Here is a 26,170-nt window from a genome sequence, read left to right on the forward strand (position 1 = left end):
CTCAACATGATAAACCTGTTGCTATGACATAGAGATATCAGATGACCAATGCTGAGTCAGTTGTTGAGCTGAACTGGATATTTAGAAGGAGCAGTATCCATTATATTGACATAAACACCAGGGCTCTGGGTCCCATGGGCAGGGTTATAGTGAACCAAATCAAAATAGGTTTTAGGGTTGATAGACACTCACAGATGTAAACTTAGAGGAGAGAGACCTTGGGGTGGTAGTATCTGATGATCTCCAGGAAGCAAAATATTGTGCAAGGCAGTGGCCAGAGCCAGAGAAACATAACCAAAAGAGAGAAAAAGGAGGCACTTGTGCCTCTGTGCAGGTCCTTGGTGCAGAGCCATCTGCAGCAGGAACACTATGAGGAGGTGTCCTTTGCTGGGATGGAGGGGGACTCAGTTCAGTAACTTTTCTCACACTCTCCAGTTAAATCTCTGAACTGGTCTTCTCTCCCCCCCCCCCCTCCCCCTGTTCCGGGTTCGAAGCTCTGTCAGGTAGAACCAAATGAGAAAATCTTTTATAAGGAATTCTCTTATAGTTCACTCTCTACTTAACACACTTTGCTATATGGGGCAGATTTTCAAAGGGTTACATGCGTAACCCCCAAAACCTGCCCCTGCGTGCGCCGAGCCTATCTTGCATAGGCTTGGCGTCGCACGCAAGCCCCGGGACCTGCGTATGTCCCGGGGCTTGCAAAAAGGGGTGTGGGCGGGGAGGGGGCATGGCCGGAGCCTCCAGGCACAGCAGCCATTTGCTGCTGTGCCCGGGATTGTGGGCCGGTCATTGGCTGGTGCATGTAAGCTACGCCTGCCGGTAGGCAGGCGCAACTTCTCCGACAAAGGTAAGGGGGGGGGGGTTAGGTAGGGCTGGAGGGTGGGGAAGGGAGGGGGAAGGTGGGGGCAGGCAGAAGGAAAGTTCCCTCCGAGGCTGCTCCGATTTTGAAGCGGCCTCGGAGGGAACAAAGGAAGGCTGTGCGGCTTGGCGCGCGCAAGTTGCACAATTGTGTACCTCCTAGCGTGCGCCGACCCTGGATTTTATAACATACACATGGCTGCGCGCGCATGTTATAAAATCGGGCATAGATTTGTTTGCGCCGGGTTGCGCGAACAAATCTATGCCTGCGCTCAGGTTTTAAGATCTGCCCCTATGAGTTTAACACATCATTGCTCCTAAGAGATAATGTGTCAGTGAGAACAATAAATATTTAAAAGGACAGAGCAAGTCAGTAAAATCAGACAAAGCAATCAGTAAAAATATATGCTTTTCTATTATATATCAGATAATTGATCAAGCCTTTTAAAAGATAGATAAAGATAGAAGAAGGTTGTTATGCTCACCAAAGGGTTAAATCTGTAGCCTCAGGCTGCCGATGTAATTTGGATATGCAGCCCCAAGCTTAGCAATCACAACATTTTTATACCTTTCATTTTTTTACATAAGACACCATAAAATAACACTATAATGTTTACACAGAACACCTTATAATAACAATCTTACAAATATTTAATAAACATTGCTTATAATGTCTGAAATAGTGCTTATAATGTCTGAGAATTTAAAAACAAAGCCATCTAAATCTACCTTTTATCGATTGTTTATATTAAATGCTTTATAATGTCTGAGTACCTGTATAACTACATCTCTATTAGGGAGCTTAATTTGCACTGAGGATTTTGACTTGACCTGAAATCTTATTGCTGAGAAGTTAGGGGCGGATTTTCAGAGCCCTGCTCGCCTAAATCCGCCCAAAACCGGGCGGATTTAGGCGAGCAGGGCCCTGCGCGCCGGTGAGCCTATTTTACATAGGCCTACTGGCGCGCGCAGAGCCCCAGGACTCGCGTAAGTCCAGGGGTTCTCCGGGGGGGTAGGCTGCGCGGCTCGGCGCGCACCGGCTATACAGAATTCATAGCCTTGCGCGCGCCGATCCAGGATTTTAGTGGATACGCACGCTATTTGAAAATCTACCCCTTAGGGGGTAGATTTTAAAAAAACGCGAATAGGCGTACTTTTGCTGACGCATCAGGCGCAAGCAAAAGTACGCTGGATTTTAGTAGATACGCGCAGAGCCGCGCGTATCCACTAAAATCCTGGATCGGCGCGCGCAAGGCTATGAATTCTGTATAGCCGGTGTGCGCCGAGCCGCGCAGCCTACCCCCGTTCCCTCCAAGGCCGCTCCGAAATCGGAGCGGCCTTGGAGGGAATCCTCTAACGCCCTCCCCTCACCTTCCCCTCCCTTCCTCTACCTAACCCACCCGCCCGGCCCTATCTACACCCCCCCCTTACCTTTCTCCGGGGATTTACGCCTCCCGGAGGGAGAAGTAAATCCCCGCGCGCCAGCGGGCCTGTTGAGCGCCAGGACGCGACCTGCGGGCAGGTACGGAGGGCGCGGCCACGCCCCCGGACCGCCCCGGGCCATAGCCACGCCCCCGTACCCGCCCCCAAAACGCTGCCGACACACCCCCTAAACGCCGCGACGACCGGGCCCGCCCCCGACATGCCCCCGACACGCCCCCTCGGAGAACCCCGGGACTTACGCGAGTCCCGGGGCTATGCGCGCGCCGGTAGGCTTATGTAAAATAGGCTCACCGGCGCGCAGGGCCCTGCTCGCCTAAATCCGCCTGGTTTTGGGCGGATTTAGGCGAGTAGGGCTCTGAAAATCCGCCCCTTATTGTTTACCTTTAGAAGGAACACAACATTTCTGATTAGTGATTAACATACAATGTGGTATTCCCTTGCTGTCTGGGTTAGAGCCAAACATGGAGAGGAACCAAGTCCTTCAGAGATAAAAGTATTGGGAAAAGAGACACTTCTTCCTTTAGGGAGCTTATATGCACAAAATTCCATTATCTGCTTTCGACTCATTTTTATATCTCTAGGTAAAATTGCAGAGCTGACTGATTGCCTCTCATTGTTGAAATTAGGCTGTGCTGCAAATGATTCAGAGACAAAAGCTGTTCTCTGACAGCTAATGATTTCAGATCTGGGGACCCCTGGGGTATGGATTGGGGTGGCCATGACACCCCCCACTTCCCCACACACAGTGAGATCCCCTAGTTCTCACTATCTTTCTCTGCCCCAGCTTGATCCCTGGCCCTGTTCACCTTCTCTCCATCTTGATCCTTGGTCCTCTTTCATTCTTCTCTTTCACTCTTCAGCTCAGTCAGCAGGTTATTACCCTTAACCATTAAGCCTTATGCTCACCTTTGATGCAACTCCAACATTACTCTCTGCATCAGTGACAGGGGATGGCAGGAAATTTGAATCAAACAGTTACCAACAAGGGCCCTGAACTTGGTGGTTGATGAAACAGATAAGTATGGGAAAATAATGAAACAGATAAGTATGGGAAAATAAGTGTGGGAGCTTGCTGGGCAGAATGGATGAGCCAGTTTGGCCTTTTTCTGCCATCATTTCTGTTTTTCTGTTATTTATTTAGATTTTTATATTCCACTTTTGGACACTTCAAAGCAGATTGCTTTCAGGTACTGTAGGTATTTCCCTATCCCCAGAGGGCTTACAATTGAAGTTTGTACCTGAGGCAATGGAGGGTAAAGTGACGTGCCCAGGGTAACAAGGAGCAACAATGGGACTTGAATGCTGGTCTCCCCAGTTCATAGCCCTCTGCTCTAACCACTAGGCTACTCCTCACACCAGGCCCCAAATATTATCCAAACCCGCATATAGGCTAAGGAAGTGGAGACCTTTTGCATGTGGAATAAATCACCATGGAAGAATACCCACACTTCAACAGGCAAACTCTCTCAAGGGTCAAACCATAAGTCATAACTGAGTCGGATCCTCGTGAAGAATTGGACCCTGCTGTAATAAATCTGGGTGCGGTGGAAGCCGAGAGGGGTCTGTACCAGGAGTCTTCGCAAATCCGCATACCACGGACGCCTGGGCCAGTCCGTTGCCACCAGGAGTACTAGCCCCCTGTGGCCTTCGATTTCTGCCCAGCAATGGCTCTAGAGGAAAGTGACGCAGTGGCCTAATGGATAAGATGGCACTGATGAAAGGTTTTCCTGCTGGAAGTTCGATTCAGAAATTGATGTCTCAGGTGTGTCATTGGTGAACACTATACGCCCAACGGTGTGACCCTGTCTACAGGTGCTCAGCTTGATGGCGGAAACCCTGGAAGTGGTGCCCTGGGCAAGGGCACATATGTGTCTTCTTCAGCACTCGATAGAGGTCTATAAAATATTAAATAATAAGTGGAATGGAAGGAGTAACTGTTAATCAGTTGTTTACTCTTTTGAAAAGTACAAAGAGCAAGGGATATACAATGAAGTTATATTGAAAACAAAAAGAAAATATTTTTTTCTTCAATGCAATTTTCTCAGTGGAAGGGAGTGGGCAGTGGAGTGCCTCAGGGATCTGTATTGGGACCCTTCAATATATTTATAAATGATCTGGAAAGAAATACGACGAGTGAGATAATTACATTTGCAGATGATACAAAATTGTTCAGAGTAGTTAAATCACAAGCAGATTGTGATAAATTGCAGGAAGACCTTGTGAGACTGGAAAATTGGGCATCAAAATGGCAGATGAAATTTAATGTGGATAAGTGCAAGGTGATGCATATAGGGAAAAATAACCCATGCTATAGTTACACAATGTTAGGTTCCATATTAGGTGCTACAACCCAAGAAAGAGATCTAGGCGTCATAGTGGATAACACATTGAAATTGTCGGTTCAGTGTGCTGCGGCAGTCAAAAAAGCAAACAGAATGTTGGGAATTATTAGAAAGGGAATGGTGAATAAAACAGAAAATGTCATAATGCTTCTGTATTACTCCATGGTGAGACCGCACCTTGAATACTGTGTACAATTCTGGTCGCCACATCTCAAAAAAGATATAATTGCGATAGAGAAGGTACAGAGAAGGGCTACCAAAATGATAAGGGGAATGGAACAACTCCCCTATGAGGAAAGACTAAAGAGGTTAGGACTTTTCAGCTTGGAGAAGAGACGGCTGAGGGGGGATATGATAGAGGTGTTTAAAATCATGAGAGGTCTAGAATGGGTAGATGTGAATCAGTTATTTACTCTTTCGGATAATAGAAAGACTAGGGGGTACTCCATGAAGTTAGCATGTGGCACATTTAAAACTAATCAGAGAAAGTTCTTTTTTACTCAATGCACAATTAAACTCTGGAATTTGTTGCCAGAGGATGTGGTTAGTGCAGTTAGTATAGCTGTGTTTAAAAAAGGATTTGATAAGTTCTTGGAGGAGAAGTCCATTACTACTATTAATTAAGTTGACTTAGAAAATAGCCACTGTTATTACTAGCAATGGTAACATGGAATAGACTTAGTTTTTGGGTACTTGCCAGGTTCTTATGGCCTGGATTGGCCACTGTTGGAAACAGGATAGTGGGTCTGACCTAGTATGGCATGTTCTTATGCATAATTAAGCTCTGAAATTCGTTACCAGAGGATGTGGTGAAAGCTATTAGTGTAGCTGTGTTTAAAAAATGGACAAGTTCCTGGAGGAAAAGTCCATTAACCATTATTAAGATAGTTGTGGAAATTCACTGTTTATTCTTGGGATAGGCAGCTTGGAGTCTATCTACCCCTTGGGACCTGGCTTGGCCACGTTTGATAAAAAGGATACTGGGCTTGATGGACGTTTAGTCTGACCCAGCATGGCAAGTTTTAATGTTCTGTCTTCTGCTGCAGATGGGATGGGCTCCACCCGTGGCCCTGCTGCTCATCCTGGTCGTGAGCGGGATGGGTTCTGCTCATGGCCTACCTGGCCTGTCTTCGGCTGCAAGCGGAATGGGCTCCGCTCATGGCCTCACACAGCTGCTCATTGCCACTCCCTAATGGTCAGCACTCTTAAGCGACCGCCTGGTTTTCCTAATGGACTTACTGGCCCTGCTTAAGAAGTTAAAGTGAATAGTGAGAGACTAAAAATGTTTACAACTGATACGTCTCTAAACTGGCTGCTTTATGATGTGGTTATTGGAGTAATGAATAAATCTGTGCCAGTCTTCCCTATGAACCGCAGTGACTAGAGATGAAGATTGGCAAGAAAGACTTGTTATAAAACCATTAGAAACTTGCTTGCTGAGCTCCAAAGGCCTGCCTAACTACCAAACTCTTGCTTTAACCACAAGTTTGTTTTAAGGCAGTTAAAGCTGCAAGTAGGTTGTTTTTGTTTTTTTTGGCAAAGAAGAGAGAGGGTCTGACTTTGATGAGAGTGTGAACAATTATATTAAGGGGAGATAAAAGAAGGAAAGGAAGCTGGCAGAGTTTAGGTTCCAGCACTGCTCCTCGTCTAGATGACAGAACGTTTTCCTTAAACAGAGGTCTGTTATGTGCAGGGAAAGTCCTGTTTGCCTGCTTGCTGCCAAGAACTAAGTTTGAGCTAAGCCCTTGTTTTTGGATTCGGACCCTTGCTTTAAGAAGCAGCTGGTTTTCTTGTTTGTTTTCTGCGCATGATTACAGTACTGGAAAGAACAAGTTTGTTTTATTCAAGAAGGGGGTATCTGAAGCCAGATGGTGTTTGATTTTTGTAAACTGACCAGGATTGGCTGGACTGTGAATGCTACCTTCAAATAATAAAAGATGATTTTTATAAAGGACAATATGACTCTGCATCCATATGTATATTGAGACTACTTAGGGCTGGCGAAAGCATTAGGTGAGCTAGGCCTGGACCTAGAGTGCCAACCATTAGGGAGCGCGAGCCATGTGGGGTTGCGAGCGGCAGCGGCAAAGAGGAGTGGAGATTTGGCGAGCCACCCACTGCTCATGGTCCAGAAAACCAAGAGATAGGAGTTGGGGCCATGACCAGGGGGGTTGTGTCGGCGTGGCCGTTGGGGGTAGCAGCGCGACTGGAGGAGGCGGGCCTGATCCCCTTGCACCAGCCCTGAGATTATTATCTACCTCCATACTGTTGGCGGTGGGATCCAGTGATATGCTAGATAGCCTTTTGATTACTTGTTTGTACTTCTGCAGGGTCAGTTATATTGCAGATTGGTGAAAGCACTACTCCAGCCAAAGCAACCAGTGAGCAATCCCTTACATTCACGTGCCTGTTTCCAAAAATGCAAAAAGTACATTGGGTAAGTTGATCCTTACCTCTGATGCCGCTCTCCGGCACACCTACTCCTAGTTTTCATAAAAATGTACGTGAAATTGCGCTACTGTGCACTGGGTCTGGATTTATTTTGCATATCCATTTACGCACATAGGGCCAGATTTTATAACATGCGCGCGGATGTAGATTTGTTTGCGCAACCTGGCGCGAACAAATCTACGCCTGATTTTATAACATGCGTGCGCTGCCGCGCGCATGTTATAAAATCCAGGGTCGGCGCGCGCAGCGGGGTGCACAATTGTGCAATCTGTGCGCCAAGCCGAGCAGCCTGCCTCCGTTCCCTTTCCTTCTGCCCCCCCTCTGCACCTTCCCCTCCCTTCCCCTATCTAACCCGCCCACCAGCCCTAACTAAACCCCAACCCGACCTTTATTGAAGAAGTTAACTTGCGCGCGCCGGCTCTCCATCCCCCGGCCCAGTGGCTGTTCCGGAGGCCTCGGTCCCGCCCCCAGAACGCCCATTTTTTCAAGTCCTGGGACTTACACACGTCCTGGGGCTTGCGCGCCGCCAAGCCTAAGCAAGATAGGCTTGGTGCGCGTAGGGGGAGGCAGAGGATATGCGTGCAACCCTTTGAAAATCTACCCCATAGGGGCAGATTTTCAAAACGATGCGCGCAGGGAACATTTGTGCACGCCACCCGGCACGCACAAATATACACCTGATTTTATAACATGTGCACGCTGCCTCCCTTCCCCTATCTAACCCACCCCCCCAGCCCTACCTAAATCCCCCCCGGACCGCTCCCGGATCGGCACCCCGCCTATGACCCCGCCCCCTTCCCGCCCCTTTTTCAAAGCCCTGGGACATATGCACATCCCGGCGCTTGCGCGCGTTTTTGGGGTTACGCGCGTAACCCTTTGAAAATCTACCCCGTATAGCATCTGCTACTATCTATGCCCCTATCTAAGGGTTTTTGCATCTTTGGGGTCATCCATTTTCTATATTCCTACTGTTTTATGGGCTGTGGCTCAGGGGCATAAATTTCCCCTTGAGCAGGCTGAGAGCCAGAGGATGAGGTGTTGCTTATCATTGCCTCTCCCTAAGAGGAGTGATCCAGAGGGGTCTCTCTGCTTCCCTGATAGATGAGTGGAGATTTGGAGAGTGGAAGAGTACTGGAGTTTTGGAAGATTTTTTTGAAATTGGGATTTCAGAACCAGTTTCCTGAGAGAAGGGCAAACCCCCGGAATCTTGAGGAATCTCTCATGGGGGACTTTGGCAGATGCCTTCTGAGAATTGAAATACACGATCTCAAAACAGCTCGCCTTTCTCGTCATGTTTACTTACGCCTTCAAAAATATTCTAAAAGATTGATAAGACAAAACTTACCCTTGCTAAAATCGTGTTGATTCTTCTCCATTAAGCCGTGTTTGTCTATTTGCTTATGTCATGCAGAAATTCTCAGCCTCTTATTTTCTCTTGGGGGTAGGGAGGATCTTCTTGGCACCTTTGAAATGATTCTTGGTGAATGAGGGAGGTCTATGTGTTTTTATGCTGCATCAGCAATACGAAACTAAAATATAAAAAGAATGCATTAAGGCTTAGCATAAAATGCAAGTATATATTACCATATAGCATTTTAATGCAAAGTGTTGCATTTGTAGAAAGGGTGCCTAGGGTTAGCAGCAGGGAGTGGGGGGGGGGGAGGATGAACAACGAATTACAACAAAAATGAGATCTTCAGGCAATAGCATGAATAATTAATATGCTTCGGGTATGAAGATGCAGCTGTTAAAAATGATCTTATTAAAAAATTAATGTGGAAAATATTTATACTCTTAAACCTAGCATTCCAAATCTTGCTGTGCAACGAAGTAATGCCAGGTCAGAGCTGTGAAAAGTGGCCCGGCTCTTCGCATGAGGGATGTCAGATTCCAAGTGCAGCATAGGGGGACTGCTGGGCCCTCGACAGAGCCCTCCTGAGGGCTGCCTCTGGGACCTACCACTTCTAGCCCGAGCAGCAAAAAAATGTGCATGGCTCCAGCTGCTCCTGCCACGTCACTTCAGGCATGCTTCAGAGGGGAGGACGAGAGATGGGCATTAACGAGGCTGTCAGAGGCTTAAATTAGAAAAATGTGTGTGCATAGGTCACCCTATCAGCAGGAACCCGAAAAAGGGTTCCTGCTGATAGGGTTCTCTCTTTTTGCACTCAGCCGATTCCCTTCCTTGGTTCTTTTTTTTTAAACAAAGACTTGGCAATAAATAGCAAGTTAAAAAAGTCCAGTCTCTAAAGGGACTGTATGGAGAGGTGTTGGTACCAGAGCAGGAGGTGCTGGCCTTCTTTACAGGAGGGACTTTCGGACTATTTTAGGCAGAACAAGGCAGTGCAATTAGCACAGTTATTACAATGATCATAGCTCTCAGTGCCCCTTGTGGCAGGCAAAAGAGGATCCAGGCAACAGAGAGATTACTCCTGGGGAAATTCTGCACTACTGTGGAGCACAGAATTTGTGCAGAAGTCCCCTTCTGCAAAGAATTTCCATTTTCTGGGCAGAATTGGGAGCAGACCCCAGTGTGCTGTGAGCAGAGCCCTTCCTTCTCCCAGCGAAGATGGAGCAGGCCCAGTAGCCCAAGTGAAGCCCATCCCGCTCGCGTTGAAGATGGTACAGGTCCTAACGGCCTCAAGTGGAGCCCATCCTGCTGACAGCAAAGATGGAGCAGGCCCTGCTCATGACAAAAATGGTGAAGGTCCCAGTGAGAGTGAATCTATGTGTAGATGTGTGTGTGTGTGTGAGAGAGAAATTGTGAGGCTATGTGTAGGGTGTGTGTATGTGTGTGTAAGACTATGAGCCTGTGTGAGGCTGTGTGTGTGTGTGTATGAAAGAGAGCATGTTTGAGGGTACCTAGGTGTGTGTGCCAGAGAGAGGGAACCTATGTGAAGAGATTGTGAAGGAGTGTGTATGTGTGTGAGAGACTGGGAGCTGGTGTATAGGAAAAAGATATTGCATGTATGTGAGGGAGTGAGGGTGCTTGTTTGTGAAAGAGAGGAGGCCTGTGTGAAGATGTGTGTGTGTGTGTGAGAAAGAGAACCAGTGTACAGGGGTGTGTGTGAAAGAGAGAGAGGTAGGTAGCCTGTGTGATGGTGTGTGTTTGTGTGTGTATAGTGAGAGACGGGGAGCCTGTATGGGGGAGGGGGTTTGCGAGAGAAAGAGGGAGCCTGTATGGGGGGTATGTGTATGAGGGAGTGTGTGTGTGTATGTGTGTGTGTAGTAAGAGCGAGGGAGCCTGTATGAGGGAGTGTGTGTGTGTGTGTGTAGTAAGAACGAGGGAGCCTGTATGAGGGAGGGAGTGTGTGCGAGAGAGAGAGGGAGCATGTATGAGAGAGAGGGAGCCTGTGTGTGTGTATGTGTGAAAGAGCTGGACAGAGGGAGCGTGTGTGAGGAGCAATACTGAGAGAGGGATCAAACTCTGGAAGTGGAGATAGAGTGGAAGAGGTTGAGTCTGGAGGGAGAGATAGTGGAGGGTGAAGGAATTGGGGCTTGAGAGGGTAAAGTGAAAGAAGACTGGCCAGGGGAGTAGAGAGAGAGAGTGTGGAAGAGACAGTCTTGCAGTGAACTTCTAGGACAATTCTGCTCAAAATATTTAAAACTGTGTCTTTGTAATAACTTTTTTTCTGTATAACATTTTAAATTAATTACTGAAAGACTGTCATGAATATTGTATTACTTTTATTAATATCATTTATGCTGAATTTTGCAGAATTTAAAGTTTTTGTGCACAGAATTTTAAATGTTTGTGTGTTCAATTCCCCCAGGAGTAAGAGAGATGGGCAGCACCTAAGCATTTTTTTTTTAACTTTTCAAGTGAAAAATGCTTAAACCTTACAAAACTGTAATCTGAAAATGAACAGGTACATGGAGTAACAACTAGGGTGTGGTCTGATCACCTCCTCTCCTCTTTAGCAGCATACATGGCACACAAGATAGAGTTCAGCACATTAAAACAGAATTGACTAATTTAGCACTTAGATGATAAATGAACTGCCGTGAGGCCCCAAACGGGTGGATTTTAAAAGCCTTGCGCGCCGGCGCGTCTATTTTCCATAGGCCGCCGGCGCGCGCAGAGCCCTGGGACGTGCGTAAGTCCCGGGGTTTTTGGAAGGGGGCGTGTCGGGGGCGGGACCCGATGACGCTGCGTTTTGGGGGCGGGGCGCGGCATTTCAGGGGCGGGACCGGGGCGTGGCACCGGCCCGGGGGCATGGTCCAGGCCTCCGGACCAGCCCCCGGGTCGGAGGACGGCGTGCCAGTAGTCCGCTGGCGCGCGTAGGTTTACGTCTGCTTCTCGCAGGCATAAATCTACGGACAAAGGTAAGGGGGGGTTTAGGTAGAGGAAGGGAGGGGAAGGTGAGGGGAGGGCGAAAGAGAGTTCCCTCCGAGGCCGCTCCGATTTCGGAGCGGCCTCGGAGGGAACGGAGGCAGGCTGCGCGGCTCGGCGCGCCGGCTGTCCAATATCGGCAGCCTTGTGCGAGCCGATCCAGGATTTTAGAGGATACACGCGGCTATGCGCGTATCTTATAAAATCCAGCGTACTTTTGTTTGCGCCTGCTGCGCAAACAAAAGTACGTGATCGCGCTGTTTTTAAAAATCTACCCCAAAATGTACAGGGGATAACAATTCCTGAGTTGGTTGGAGCACTTTCTCTCCCCTCCAGCAGCATGTAGACAGCATACAAGATGGAGGAGGGTTTTAGGGGCTAAGATAAATTCCACAACATCCCCAAGTGCAAGGCACTATGTAGCTAAAGTACCGATTTTGGTGAATGTTAGTTAACCATGATAACTACTGGTTCGTGCAGCATAGACTGGTTTTACTTCTCTTACTTGCATATTGGACAGAAGACAGCAAGGGCAGAACGGGATCGAATTAGCATACGTTTGAAACTTATGAGCAGTAGTGCCAGTCACCAAGGCTTCAACAGTAGATATAACCCATTCATGCATCTTTCGTGTATGTTCAGCATTCATTTATCTTAACAATTACAAAAAAAAAAAAAAATCTATCTATCGAAAGTGGAAGTATGTGCTTGCTTGTAAGCAAGAGGTGATTAAATGCAAGAGGTCCCTTCCATGTTAGATAGTTTTTTTTGTATTTTTATGTTGCGGTCCCGGTCGTGTCACTCGCGACCGGGGCCTTACCTCGTTCCGACGGCCTCCGGGCTGGGGGGCTTCGCAGTGGGTCGTCAGGTCCCGGTCCTGATTTTCGGTGGCAGTCGCGCGGTTCTGGTGGGCCGGCACGGCCTATCTTTCGGCGGCGTCTCCACGAGGGAGACGCTGTCGGCTTGCTGAGACCAGCCCCTCCCTTCTTAGGCGTGCGCGCAAAGGCCCAGAATTTAAAGGGCCTTTCCCGCCTTCCTTGACGTCAGACCCCGGCAGATGCTTAAAGCCAGCGTCTGCCCCAGTTGAATGCCTTGCAACAAGGTTGCTTCGGTGTTCCTAGTTGCTGGTGCCTCAGGAATTCTCGCTTGCTGTTGTTCCAGTCTTGGTTCCTGTTCCAGTTGCCTGCTTCAGTTCCAGCCTTGGTTCTCGTTTCCGGTATCCAGTTCAGTTCCAGTCCTGGTTCGTGGGATCTGCCTTCGGTTCCAGTCTTGCTTTCGTTCTAGGCTTTCCTGCCTGCCCTGGTTTGCTTCTTCGGTTCCGACCTCTGCCTGCTCCCGTCGCCTCCTGACTGCTGCCTGCCTTGACCACGGATCGTCTCTTCGGATTTCGCCCTTTCGCCTAAGTCCCAGCGGCCCGGATTCCTACGGGCTCCTCCTGGGGGAGTCTCGGGCTTCCAGGGTGAAGTCGTCTTCTCTCCTCGCCTAAGCCCCAGCGGCCCGGCTCCTAGAGGCTCCTCCTGTGGGGGCGTGGGCTTCCAGGATGAAGATCCTTCCCATTTTTCCACCCAGTATCCGCCTCCCGGCCTGACACTCTAGTACGGAGGCCGTTTTCCATTTTCTTTGTCACGCCGGCCCAAGTGTCCACTAAACATTCCTAACAGTAACATTTTTATTAAGACAATTGAATTATGAAGGGGCTTTAAAGAGAGCTGTACCTGGAACCCTCTTGTAACCTACACACGTACCTTCTACCCAGTAAAATCGCTAGTGTTGAGCCATTACTTTTACTACTTGTTAGTCATTAAAGATGACTCAATTTTAAAATAACTAAGCTTCAAACTTTGATGATTGCTGCTAGTGCTTACAAGTTTCATACCTTTACATTTATAATTTTTCTCTGTGTTTTAGAAAATGCCCCAGTGAATCTGATTCCAATTCTTTCAAAAACTACTTTAAATTGTGATTCAATTTTCTAATGCATTTTGTTTTACTGTATGAAAATGTCTTACTTGCTAAAGTGCTTCCTAGTTTAGCATCTATTATATTAAACTACTTTAATGTGACTAATGTTTAAAAAAATGATACATACTTATTCACACATTTTGGATTTTCATTCTAGGAGAATTTTATACAGCAAAATGCCTGGCTTTGATTGTAAGTGGCTGAATATACAGAGACATAAGGTAAGTGTCGTTTTAAATGTATGCAGTATCAAAATATAATTTGTCCAGCTCAATGGATATTCTGCTTTGTCCCATAGAGATTTACCGCAATGAATAATATTTTGCATTCCTCTTGATTTTTGCATTTCTTTTCTTTTTTTTTTTTTTTAATTATTTATTTATGCATTTTATATTAACAAAGCAATGCATAAAACTTTGTCTTTGTAACATGAGGATAATAAAAAAAAAAGAAAAAACAGACACACCCAATTATTATAGTGAAAACATATTTGCAAAGTTACGCAAGCGCAAAGTTACCCGGCGCACACATGGACATGCGATTTTATAACATGCGCGCGCATGTTATAAAATCGGGGGTCAGCGCATGCAAGGGGGTGCACAATTGTGCACCTTGCGCGCACCGAGCCCGTGCCAAGCCGCGCTGCCTTCCCCCGTTCCCTACTCCCCCACCCTACCTTCCCTTCCCCTACCTTTCCTCCCTACCTTTTTTTTTTCCTTTTCCTTTCTTTTATTCCAAATCTTACTTCGGCCCTGGAGCCGAAGTAAGTTGCGCGCACCGGTCAACTGCCGGCGCGCGATCCCTGGCACAGCAGCAAATGGCTGCTGTGCCTGGAGCCTCTGACTCTGCCCCTGGACCACCCCTGCCCCATCCTGCCCCTTTAGTAAAGCCCCGGGACTTACACGTGTTCCGGGGCTTTATGCGCGTCGCCGGGCCTTTTGAAAATAGGCCCGGCGACGCGTAACCCTTTGAAAATCCGGCCCATTATCATTATTATTATTCCCAAATTAAAGATAAACAAATATATATGGGGGAGGAGAAAGTATATCAGGGAGAAATAAGGAAACATATAGAAGGAAAGAGTCTCTAACAAGTGAGGACCCTGACTCGTTAACTACTGGACATCATGTAACACGCTGAGGTAGATTTTAAAAACATATGCGCGCGCGTACTTTTGTTCGCGCACCAGGCGTGAACAAAAGTACGCTGGATTTTATAAGATACGCGCGTAGCCACACGTATCTTATAAAATTCAGGGTCGGCGCACACAAGGGGGTGCACATTTGTGCAACTTGCACGCACCAAACCGCGCAGCCTTCCTCCGTTCCCTTCCGCCCCCCCACCTTCCCCTCTCTTCCCCTACCTAACCCCCCTCCAGTCCTACCCAAAACCCTTCCCCTTACCTTTAAATTCTAAGTTGCGCCTGCCTCTGGGCAGGCATAGACTGCGTGCGCCGGCTGACGGACGGCCCGCGATCCCGGGCACAGTGGCAAATGGCCGCTGTGCCTGGAGGTTCCGGCCCCGTCCCATCCCGCGACCGCCCATGCCCCGCCCCCTTTTTTAAGCCCTGGGACATACGCGCGTCACCAGGCCTATGCAAAATAGGCTCGGCGCGCGCAGGAGGGTTTTAAAAGGGTTACGCGCGTAACCCTTTTAAAATCCGCCCCATTATTTCCCTCCCCCATCACTTCTCTCTCACATAGACTCATGCCTCTCTCGCAGCTGATCCCCCCCCCCCCATACCTCACTGATCCCCCCACTCCCCAAAATGATTCCTTTGCTCTGTTTGCTCAGGGCTCACCCCCTCCCCATTGGATCGGGAAGCAAAGGGCTGTTCTGTGCTGAGAGAGATTCAGCACAGCTTGAAGGCAGCACATTTTCAGCCAGCCTGCTGCTGTGCCCCAGATGTTTGCCATTCTAAGCACAGGCCTAGTGTGCATATTGACAAATCCAGGCCTGGGCAGGGTAGGAGCAAGTGGGAGAAGCCTTCTAACTGTTGCGACCCATGGATGGGGCTACGTCATTGGTGGACCATCTGGGAGAGTCCAGGGGGTGCTATGGGGGTGGTGGTGGTGGGCTTCAGAAGGGAAGGGGACAGGACAGACCCTACCTTTTTTCAGGTTGCTTTTTTTTTTTTTTTTTCATTTTTCATTTGTTATTTAAACAAACCAAACAAAATAAGGAAAACAACAAAATGAAAAACTAAATGAAACAAAACAGTTCTCTTGTGTTTATTTTTATCATTGTAAACCGTTGTGACGGCATGTTCCAAACAATGGTATATAAAAGTTTATAAATAAATAAATAGTACACACCCCTGCTTCTTAGTATATGCTTCTGGGAGGAAAATCATTTGACAGTTCAGCTCTCTGGCTTCTGGGCAATTTCTGGTGCATTCTCATTTTGGAAAAAACCCAGGTCAAGGTAGGCAGAACGTAAGAAGATTGCTTTTCCTGCTGTGCAGATAGAACAATATAGCTCCATGCCAGAAAGGAAGAAAAGCAAGAACTACAAGCCCATAGATGCAGTAGTGTTAAAAGGGCTGACTCAGTCTGCCCCTTTTGACTTAGGACCCACCTTAAGGATATCCTGACATGTCATGATGCTTGAATAGGTTAGGCTCCAAACTAATAGAGAAGAGAGGTGTCTTGCGGTGAATCATCAAGCAAGAAGAAATACAGCCCTATACCGTATATAGGACCCTTTACTGCAGAGCTTCCCAAACCTGTCGGGTCTTCGGGATCTCCGCAGTGAATATGGATGAGATAAACTTGCAGGCACTGGAGACATTGTATAAACTTGCAGGCACTGGAGACTTTGTATATACAAAGGTTTGGGAAGCCCTGGTTTACGGTGCAGAATGCATGCCGAACCTATAAGAGAACACATGGCACCTCCTTTACCAAGCGCAAAACCTGTACCTGTTCGTTTTATAGCCAAGACAAGTTCCTCCAACCAAAAATATAGATAAATACATTTAAACTTTCTTTTAATGTGACTAAAAAGAGCATCAGGGTCCCATTGCACGGAAGGGGCTAATGAAAGAGATGTGTTCTGTAGAGAGAAGGGTCATTGTTGGTTACTTCATCTGTTGCAAAGAAAGATCTAATTTTAAAGGAGATGAGCGTTAACATTCTGGAACGAGCTGTTCTTATTTGCATACCCTGAATGAGTTTGCCTCTTTTTTTTTTTTATGGACCTCATTTGAATGAAGCAATTTAAGCTCAGGTTGGCCTCTTTTGTCTGTTTCACTAGGTCCGCTAGAAAAGGTAAGAGCACAGTATGTAATTACCTAGCAAGAAGTAGAAGTGCAGTTGAGTCTCTATAATTTTCTTGAATTTACCTGAATTGATGCTGTCAGGCAAATTTATTGGCTTGGGTTCACTGAACACAAATTGTGAATGTTATTTTTTTCCTCCAAGACAAAAGTAGGATCATTTTAAATTTATCTAATTCCATCATAGCTGAAATATGATGCAAATGACTTCTTATTATCAGAGTATTAGAAATAATTAATATCAGTCCAATGAAGTGTTTCTAATTGTAGTAGGCTTGATATTTAATGCCATCTGTATTTTACTGGTAATTGTTTTAATAACTTGTCAATGATATGTTTTAGTATAGTATAGTACGGCATGTCATTTCTCCATGAATACAATCCATATTAAAAAAAATAATAATTCTAGAGTTCGCCTGATGGCCCGGTGGCAGTGCTATATATTGCCTCAGGAGGAATTGATTTCTGTTCATCATGCTGGCAGGGGCTACAGATGCCATGAAGGCAGCAGTTCACAGCTCCCAGGGAGAGGGAATGCCAGCCACCACACAATAGCGCCAACGCCAGGTTGAATTTAAGGTTCTAATGGGAGCCATAGTCTAGGCTAGGGATGTGCAGACAAAAAGTTTTCGTTGAATCGTTGATACGTTTTCGTTGAGGGTCGATTCCGTTCAATATGGACGTATGGAGAATTCCATAAGTTGACGATCTGTCCATACGTTCCCCGGTTCCCATTAAAGTCAATGGGGGAAGGATTTCCAGCCTATTTTTGGCTGCAGAATTGGGGTTTTCTTATCAATTTTCATGAAACTTCTGGGGAGCAATCATCACAACAACAAAAGAGCTCCAAGGTACTTAGACTGTGGCAAAGTGGCACCTAAGTGGCATGAATAGCCTAAGGCACTGGAAAGGTGCAAAGGGGTACCAGAAGTGGCAAGAATGCTTTAACAGAGGCACAAAGCAGCAGTGAGAATGTCAAAAACACACCACAGCTTCAAAACAGAGCACCGATAGCAGATGCATGAACCATCAAAGGCAGCACCACAGGCAAAGCGGCAAGACAAGTGGCATCAACATCCTACAGCACAATGAAGGGGAACATAGCAAGCAGAAAGACTAGCACCAACACACTGAGGAACCATGAGAGTGGCAAGAACACCACAAGGAGTTAAGTGAGTCATCTGGTGTATGGCAGCAAAGCAGAGTGGCAGAAAGCTGATAGGGGCAAGACAGGCTGGCAGAGTGGAGGTAGCCTTGTCTGGTCCCTGTGGTTTTGATAGGGGAAAGACAGGATGGCCCAGGAGAGAGTTCCCTTTCCTTTGTGCAGGGAAGGACTCCCTGGAACGGGTCCACCCCTAGAGTTGGGTGTACCTGGTGTTTACATTGGCGTCCAGTGAATATCGTTGGCGTCTAGTGAATTCCGTTGGCATCTAGTGAATTCCGACTGTACTTATGCACTTCAGCTGATGACAAAGGAAATGGAAGATCTCTCAGAAATAAGAATACTGCTACTCAAGTCAAAATCTGCAATATCAACCTATGTTGACTTTGTACCGTAGAGGTCAAACACTTCTAGGAACACAAGGCCTGGATGAACAGACACAGCTATCGAGGTCAAAGACTTTTAGGAACACAAGGCCTGGATGAACAGGCACAGCGGTCAATCCCACCTAGGGACACAAGGCCTGGATGAACAGGCACAGCTATCGAGGTATAACACTTTTAGGAACACAAGGCCTGGATGAACAGGCGAAGCAATCGAGGTATAACACTTTTAGGAACACAAGGCCTGGATGAACAGGCAGAGCAATCGAGGTATAACACTTTTAGGAACACAAGGCCTGGATGAACAGGCGAAGCAATCGAGGTATAACACTTTTAGGAACACAAGGCCTGGATGAACAGGCAGAGCAATCGAGGTATAACACTTTTAGGAAAACAAGGCCTGGATGAACAGGCACAGCGGTCAATCCGACCTAGGGACACAAGGCCTGGATGAACACGGATAGTAATTTTTTTTTTTTAATGTATTTATGTTCTTATTTTAAAACGTTTCCAGCACTTCATACTTGATTACACTCAGGTACTGTAGGTATTTCCCTATCCCCAGAGGAACACAAGGCCTGGATGAACAGGCACAGCGGTCAATCCCACCTAGGGGCACAAGGCATGGATGAACAGGCACAGCTATCGAGGTATAACTTTTAGGAACACAAGGCCTGGATGAACAGGCACAGCAGTCAAGCACAGAGGTCAATCCCACCTAGGGACACAAGGCCTGGATGAACAGGCGAAGCAATCGAGGTAGAACACTTTTAGGAACACAAGGCCTGGATGAAAGGCACAGTGGTCAATCCCACCTAGGGACACAAGGCCTGGATGAACAGGCACAGCTATTGAGGTATAAAACTTTTAGGAACACAAGGCCTGGATGAACAGGCGAAGCAATCGAGATATAACACTTTTAGGAACATAAGGCCTGGATGAACAGGCAGAGCAATCGAGGTATAACACTTTTAGGAACACAAGGCCTGGATGAACAGGCACAGCAGTCGAGCACAGAGGTCAATCCCACCTAGGGACACAAGGCCTGGATGAACAGGTGAAGCAATCGAGGTATAACACTTTTAGGAACACAAGGCCTGGATGAACAGGTGAAGCAATCGAGGTATAACACTTTTAGGAACACAAGGCCTAGATGAACAGGCACAGCGGTCAATCCCACCTAGGGGCACAAGGCCTGGATGAACAGGCACAGCTATCGAGGTATAACACTTTTAGGAACACAAGGCCTGGATGAACAGTCGAAGCAATCGAGGTAGAACACTTTTAGGAACACAAGACCTGGATGAACAGGCGAAGCAATCGAGGTATAACACTTTTAGGAACACAAGGCCTGGATGAACAGGCACAGCTATCGAGGTATAACACTTTTAGGAACACAAGGCCTGGATGAACAGGCACAGCGGTCAATCCCACCTAGGGACACAAGGCCTGGATGAACAGGCACAGCTATCGAGGTATAACACTTTTAGGAACACAAGGCCTGGATGAACAGGCACAGCAGTCAAGCACAGAGGTCAATCCCACCTAGGGACACAAGGCCTGGATGAACAGGCACAGCTATGGAGGTATAACACTTTTAGGAACACAAGGCCTGGATGAACAGGCACAGCTATGGAGGTATAACACTTTTAGGAACACAAGGCCTGGATGTACCGGCACAGCAGTCGAGCACAGAGGTCAATCCCACCTAGGGACACAAGGCCTGGATGAACAGGCACAGCTATGGAGGTATAACACTTTTAGGAACACAAGGCCTGGATGTACAGGCACAGCAGTCAAGCACAGAGGTCAATCCCACCTAGGGACACAAGGCCTGGATGAACAGGCGAAGCAATCGAGGTAGAACACTTTTAGGAACACAAGGCCTGGATGAAAGGCACAGTGGTCAATCCCACCTAGAGACACAAGGCCTGGATGAACAGGCACAGCTATTGAGGTATAAAACTTTTAGGAACACAAGGCCTGGATGAACAGGCGAAGCAATCGAGATATAACACTTTTAGGAACATAAGGCCTGGATGAACAGGCACAGCGTCAATCCCACCTAGGGACACAAGGCCTGGATGAGCAGGCACAGCTATCGAGGTATAACACTTTTAGGAACACAAGGCCTGGATGTACAGGCACAGCAGTCGAGCACAGAGGTCAATCCCACCTAGGGACACAAGGCCTGGATGAACAGGCACAGCTATGGAGGTATAACACTTTTAGGAACACAAGGCCTGGATGTACAGGCACAGCAGTCGAGCACAGAGGTCAATTCCACCTAGGGACACAAGGCCTGGATGAACAGGCACAGCTATGGAGGTATAACACTTTTAGGAACACAAGGCCTGGATGAACAGGCACAGCTATGGAGGTATAACACTTTTAGGAACACAAGGCCTGGATGAACAGGCACAACAGTCGAGCACAGAGGTCAATCCCACCTAGGGACACAAGGCCTGGATGAACAGGCGAAACAATCGAGGTATAACACTTTTAGGAACACAAGACTTGGATGAACAGGCGCAGCTATCGAGGTCAAACAGTGGTAGTAACACAAGGCGTGCACAGTAGACGGTCAGGCACAGCGATTCATGTCAGGAACATGTGCTGCAGTGCTTACTTTATCTTGAGCATAGGAGGCAATTGGAGCTGCTGCAAGGCTTGGAATAGCTTTTATTCATCTTCCCATTCACAGGGAAAATTTGGAAAGCCAAGGAAAGGCAGGTTTACTTTCAAAAACACAAGCATTTCCATCAACTCTGGTGCCAGCCTTGAGCGGTGAGGGCTCATGATATCCCCTGTCATTGAAAAGACACGTTCACTGGGCACACTGGTTGGTGGACATGACAGATATCGTTCAGCCACTTTGGCTATGTGTGGCCAGACAGTGAACCTGTGTGCCCAATATGCCAGCGGATCTGTCTGCATGTTCTCTATCGGCTCTGAGAGATACCGTGTCACTGACAGCTGTGCTGCTGTCTCCTGTGCTTGGGAGGGCTCAGCGTCACTCAATCCAGCTACTTTCTCTCTCGCCCGTTGCACAACTGATGAATCTTTATGGCCAACATGCCTTGGGCGTTCTGACGTGGAGGAGGAGGTACTTTCTGTCACTGACACAGTGCTGCTCCTGCCTGGGCTAGCAGCACAACTTTGTGACGTGCCTGCTGTTTCCACCTCTGCTTCAAGCCTACTCTGTCTCCGCCTATGGCGCTCCTGTTCACGGACCTTACCTAACAGCAGCTCCTTCACAAATGACAGACAATTGGTCTGTAGGGCGAGTTTACCTTTCACACGGGGATCACAGACAGAGGCGAGCATGTATGTGCTGTCCTCTGTTAAAGGCTGTAATCTGTCTTTCACCTGTTGCTGCAAAAAGTCCACACACTGCAGCACTTTGGCAGTCATTCCCTCTTGCCGTTTAAAGGCCTCCAAATGTTCATCCAGGAATTTAACTATAGGGATGATGTCAGCCAAGGTGCACTTCTGGAACTCAGCTCCTCCGTGATATCCTTGAAGGGCTGCAGGATTTTTACCAGCTGACTCATGACTAACCAATCGTGATGCCCTAGGGGATTCTGCACACCTATGTCTATTGTACCAGCAATCTTCTCCAGGGAAGATTTGCTTGATTCGAACACTAAATAAGAGATTTTATGGTTGACCGTTTGTGCTCAATTGGTAGTTTATTTTGGTTGATTCTTTCTTTCTCTGCTCTCTAATCTGTAGAAATAGGCACTGTTTAGTAATTCGATCTCTTTTCCTCCCAGTGACTTTCTCCTCATGTATAAATGTCTTTGCCCTGGTATCTTTCTCCCTCTGCTTTTCACTTCTGCTTCCATAGAGCTCGGTCCCTTAATCCCAGGCCCTGCTGCTTCTGCTATACAGCAGATTGTACTGTCAACATAGAGTTGCATGTGCGCCTGCAAGTAGGGATTTAGTCACCTCTTTGGACTACCCAGTGTAGCTGGAGCATCGGAGGGGAGTCCCGGGTTCGATTCCCGGCCAATGCAACTGCTAGCCCTTTTCTTGAAATCTTACTCTCACTTGCAGACATGAAACGGATATTCACATGACATGGATCATTACTGCAAGCTCACTTACAATGTTGTGCCCCGTTCCGGAGGTCGTTCCTCTCGCAAACGGCAGAGACAGTCCAGAGAAAGACAACCAAAATACTGAGGCATCTCACCAAAAACCATATGACGTCAGACTTACGACCTACATCTCTATGCACTATTGTTGCAAATGAAATGGGAAATAAACAAATGAAAAAAAAACAATTTTATTTCTTTTCTCTACTCCACTACTCCCAGATCCTCCCCTGATCCTGCCCTTCTCCCTCCCTGCAAAATCTTACCCCATTGCTCCCACACTACTGCTATTGCTGTTGCAAATGCCACCGACAGACTGAGGTACGGTGATGCTGTAAATTTTTGACATACAAAATAGGACTACCAGGTCCAGGCTGACGCAATTTTCTATGGGCAAAATTCACAATCTCGCCCGCCTCATTCCACCAGCACCATTTCTAACAGCAGCTGCACCGGGCATGAGAAAACAGGCTTCCATCCTGTTCCTTCATGACATTTTCCAAAAGAGGGTAAGGGGGACAGGCTGAGCATCTGGAATCATTCAGACTGCAGACCCAAAATTTTTTTTATCTTACTTTTCTTTTTCTCTGTTTCATTTTCTAGAACAACCACTGATGGATTTAGAATTTTGTCTCCCTTAGGAACTTTTGGAGCTCTTACGCCCCCCTTCTCGCTTCCTCAATAATGTCGGGCAAAAAGGACTATAGGTCAAAGGCACAGCCTCTTCATTTCCTGCGACCGTTCCAAATTTTGCCTCCTGTGGCAAAATTTGGAAAATTCTTAAGCACATTGACAAATATTTCCCTCTTTTCTTTTACATGATTAAAATACAGTCATTTTCCAGCCTATATACTTGATTTTTTTTCATTGGGCGAGAAAAAAACCATCAAAAGTATCTGTACAGGGAGGAGACCTCGGGAATATAGAAAATGGATTAAAAAAGAGAATAGCGAAATACCTCTATATCGCTCGATGCTGTGATCGCTGTTAGAGTATTGTGAGCAATTCTGATCGCCATATCTCAAAAACGATAGAGCGAAACTGGAAAAGATTCGGAGAGCAGCGACCAAAATGACAAAAGAACTGGAACGGTTCCTCTATAAGGAAAGATTACACAGGTTATGGTGCTTTAGCTTGGGGAAGAGTCGACCGAGAGGAAATACGATAGAGATCAGCAAAATCATGAATGGAGAGCAATGGGTAAAAAGCAGTTGTTTACTCTTTCAAAAAATAAAAAGACAACAAAGGCATTCCGTGAAGTTCTTAATTAGCACATTCAAACCGAATGTGTGACAATACTTTTTCAATCAACGCACATCAAGAGCGTCTGACTCATGAAGTTTCAATTTAAACTAGAGAAGGCACTTAATGCGAGATCACTTCCAGCGCCCAAGACAAGGATGTCAGGCATTAGAGAAAACATCAGTATTTCATCAGTTTATAAAGGAGGTTGCAAAGCTCTCTCCCCTTTCAGAATTCCCACAATCCACTCATCTCTTTCCAATTTGGAAATCAACGATTCTAAAGTCAAATAAAAGATGTGACGGGGTCGTCTTTTTCGTGTGCCTCTTTGCAGTTTTCAGCGGGGCTGTTTACCCAGCTAGAAAGCTTTGAAAATTGTCCTCATAACATTTATTTACTCTCAGGAACTATATCAGGGATTATTTCTTCATGGAAAGGGTTGTGGATGAATGGAACATCCTCCAAGAAGAGGTGCTAAGGAGAAGAACGGTACTGGAATTCAAAGGGTGTGGGTCAAGCACAGAGAATCCCTAGTGATTAGAGGATGGAAATGAAAGCATGTTAACTTTAGGTGTAAGAATTGTGCATGGGAGTCACCTGCATGGAGCGGCAGTAACCACCCTGAGCAACTTGCTGGGCAGACTGGATGGAGCATTGGGTCTTTATCCGATATCATTAAATCTGTAAATTAGGAACAGTGTTAAATTAAGAAATGTTCTTCCTGTGAAAAAGATGGATCTTGGGGTGGGGGGGGGGGGGGAGAGAAGAGTAAATTGGAATAACAGGTGGTCAGCATCTTCTCCAGGGAAGATTTGCTTGAGTCGAACACTAAATAAGAGATTTTATGGTTGACCGTTTGTGCTCATTTGGTAGTTTATTTTGGTTGATTCTTTCTTTCTCTGCTCTCTAATCTGTAGAAATAGGCACTGTTTAGTAATTCGGTCTCTTTTCCTCCCAGTGACTTTCTCCTCATGTATAAATGTCTTTGCCCTGGTATCTTTCTCCCTCTGCTTTTCACTTCTGCTTCCATAGAGCTCGGTCCCTTAAACCCAGGCCCTGCTGCTTCTGCTATACAGCCGATTGTACTGTCAACATAGAGTTGCAAGTGCGCCTGCAAGTAGGGATTTAGTCACCTCTTTGGAATGTTTAGCGTAGTTGGAGCATTGGTGGTTTAGTGGTAGAATTCTCGCCTGCCACACGGGAGGCCCGGGTTCGATTCCCGACCAATACAGTTGCTAGCCCTTTTCTTGAAATCTTAATCTCACTTGCAGATATGAAACAGATATTCACATGACATGGATCATTACTGCAAGCTCACTTACAATGTTGTGCCCCGTTCCGGAGGTCATTGTTACTCTCGCAAACGGTAGAGACAGTCCAGAGAAAGAGGAAAAAGGAATACCTCATGTTGAGACATTGTTGCAAATTCCTTCAGAAATAACATTATCTACCATTTGGCTAGCTTTGCAATCAATAGAAAAATCTATTACAACATTAACTAGGGTGGTACAAGAAACAAAGAATCAGGTTTCTTTAAATGCCAAAGAAGTTACATTACAAACTGATGAAATAAATGAAATGGAAAGTAATTTAAAGGAGGTGGAAAAAGTTCAACTTACCATTTTACAAGGGGAAAAAATTACTAACAGAAGGCTTGAAAACATTGAAAATAGTTTGGGAACCTACAATCTACGATTTATGAACTTTCCTGTTATTGATAATATCCCTCCTTTGGAGCTATTCAAATCATATATTTCACAAGTATTAAAGTTGCCTGAAACACTGAACCCAATCATTACTAAAGTATATTACCTTCCATTTAATGAGGCAAACCCAGAAAATCTTGAACGACCAGTGGAGCAATTAGTGGAGCCATTAAATATAACAGCATTGATAGAGTCTTCACAAGAACTGGTTATTACAAGAAGGAGACCATTACTGGTATCGTTTGCATTTATTATGGACAAAAATAATATATTCAGTCACTTCTTTAGAAATAGGCATGTTTTGTTTCATGGTTATAAAGTCTGGTGTTACCCTGACATAATAAAATCCACTCAAGTTAGGAGGAAATTGTTCCTCTCAATGAGCGATGAAGCTATACAAAAGGGAACACAAAATCAGCTGCGGTTTCCCTGAAAATGTTGTTTAAGATTTCAGCAACAAAATTAACAGTCCAGAGAAACCACCTTCCCCCCTCCTTTCCCCCCCATTCCCCCCTTCAACCCTCCCTGCCAACCTAACCTTAATATATCCTCATCAACAAGTCATTTATGTACATATGTTATATACTACATCAAATGTTCAACGTAATCCTGTTATTCCTGTTATAATTTGTATAATTTGTTATATTTATTACAATGTTACAATTTATTATTTTTATTACAATGTTATAATGTAAAATAGGGCTGTTACTACCCTATTCTTTGAGTTATCTGGAAACCGATGTGATATCTCGATCGAACGTCGGTATATAAAATAAATAAATAAATAAATAAATAAATAAAATGTATATTTTAATCGTCTCAACTAAGAGCTTTTTTAGATTCTCACCCATAAAGGCTTCTAATGTGGGTTTGGAATTTTGAAAATGGGTATGGTATCTACTCAGTGGGTC

General features: G+C 46.2%; 1 non-coding gene across 1 annotated transcript; it reads left to right on the forward strand.

Annotated features, from left to right (window-relative positions):
• The first annotated feature begins 24,713 nt into the window (after positions 1-24,713).
• On the forward strand, positions 24,714-24,784 carry TRNAG-GCC. The gene has a single exon. It is a non-coding gene; the product is annotated as a tRNA-Gly (tRNA).
• Positions 24,785-26,170: the final 1,386 nt, after the last annotated feature.

Source organism: Rhinatrema bivittatum, chromosome 7 (assembly GCF_901001135.1).
Source record: "Rhinatrema bivittatum chromosome 7, aRhiBiv1.1, whole genome shotgun sequence".
NCBI lineage: Eukaryota > Metazoa > Chordata > Amphibia > Gymnophiona > Rhinatrematidae > Rhinatrema > Rhinatrema bivittatum.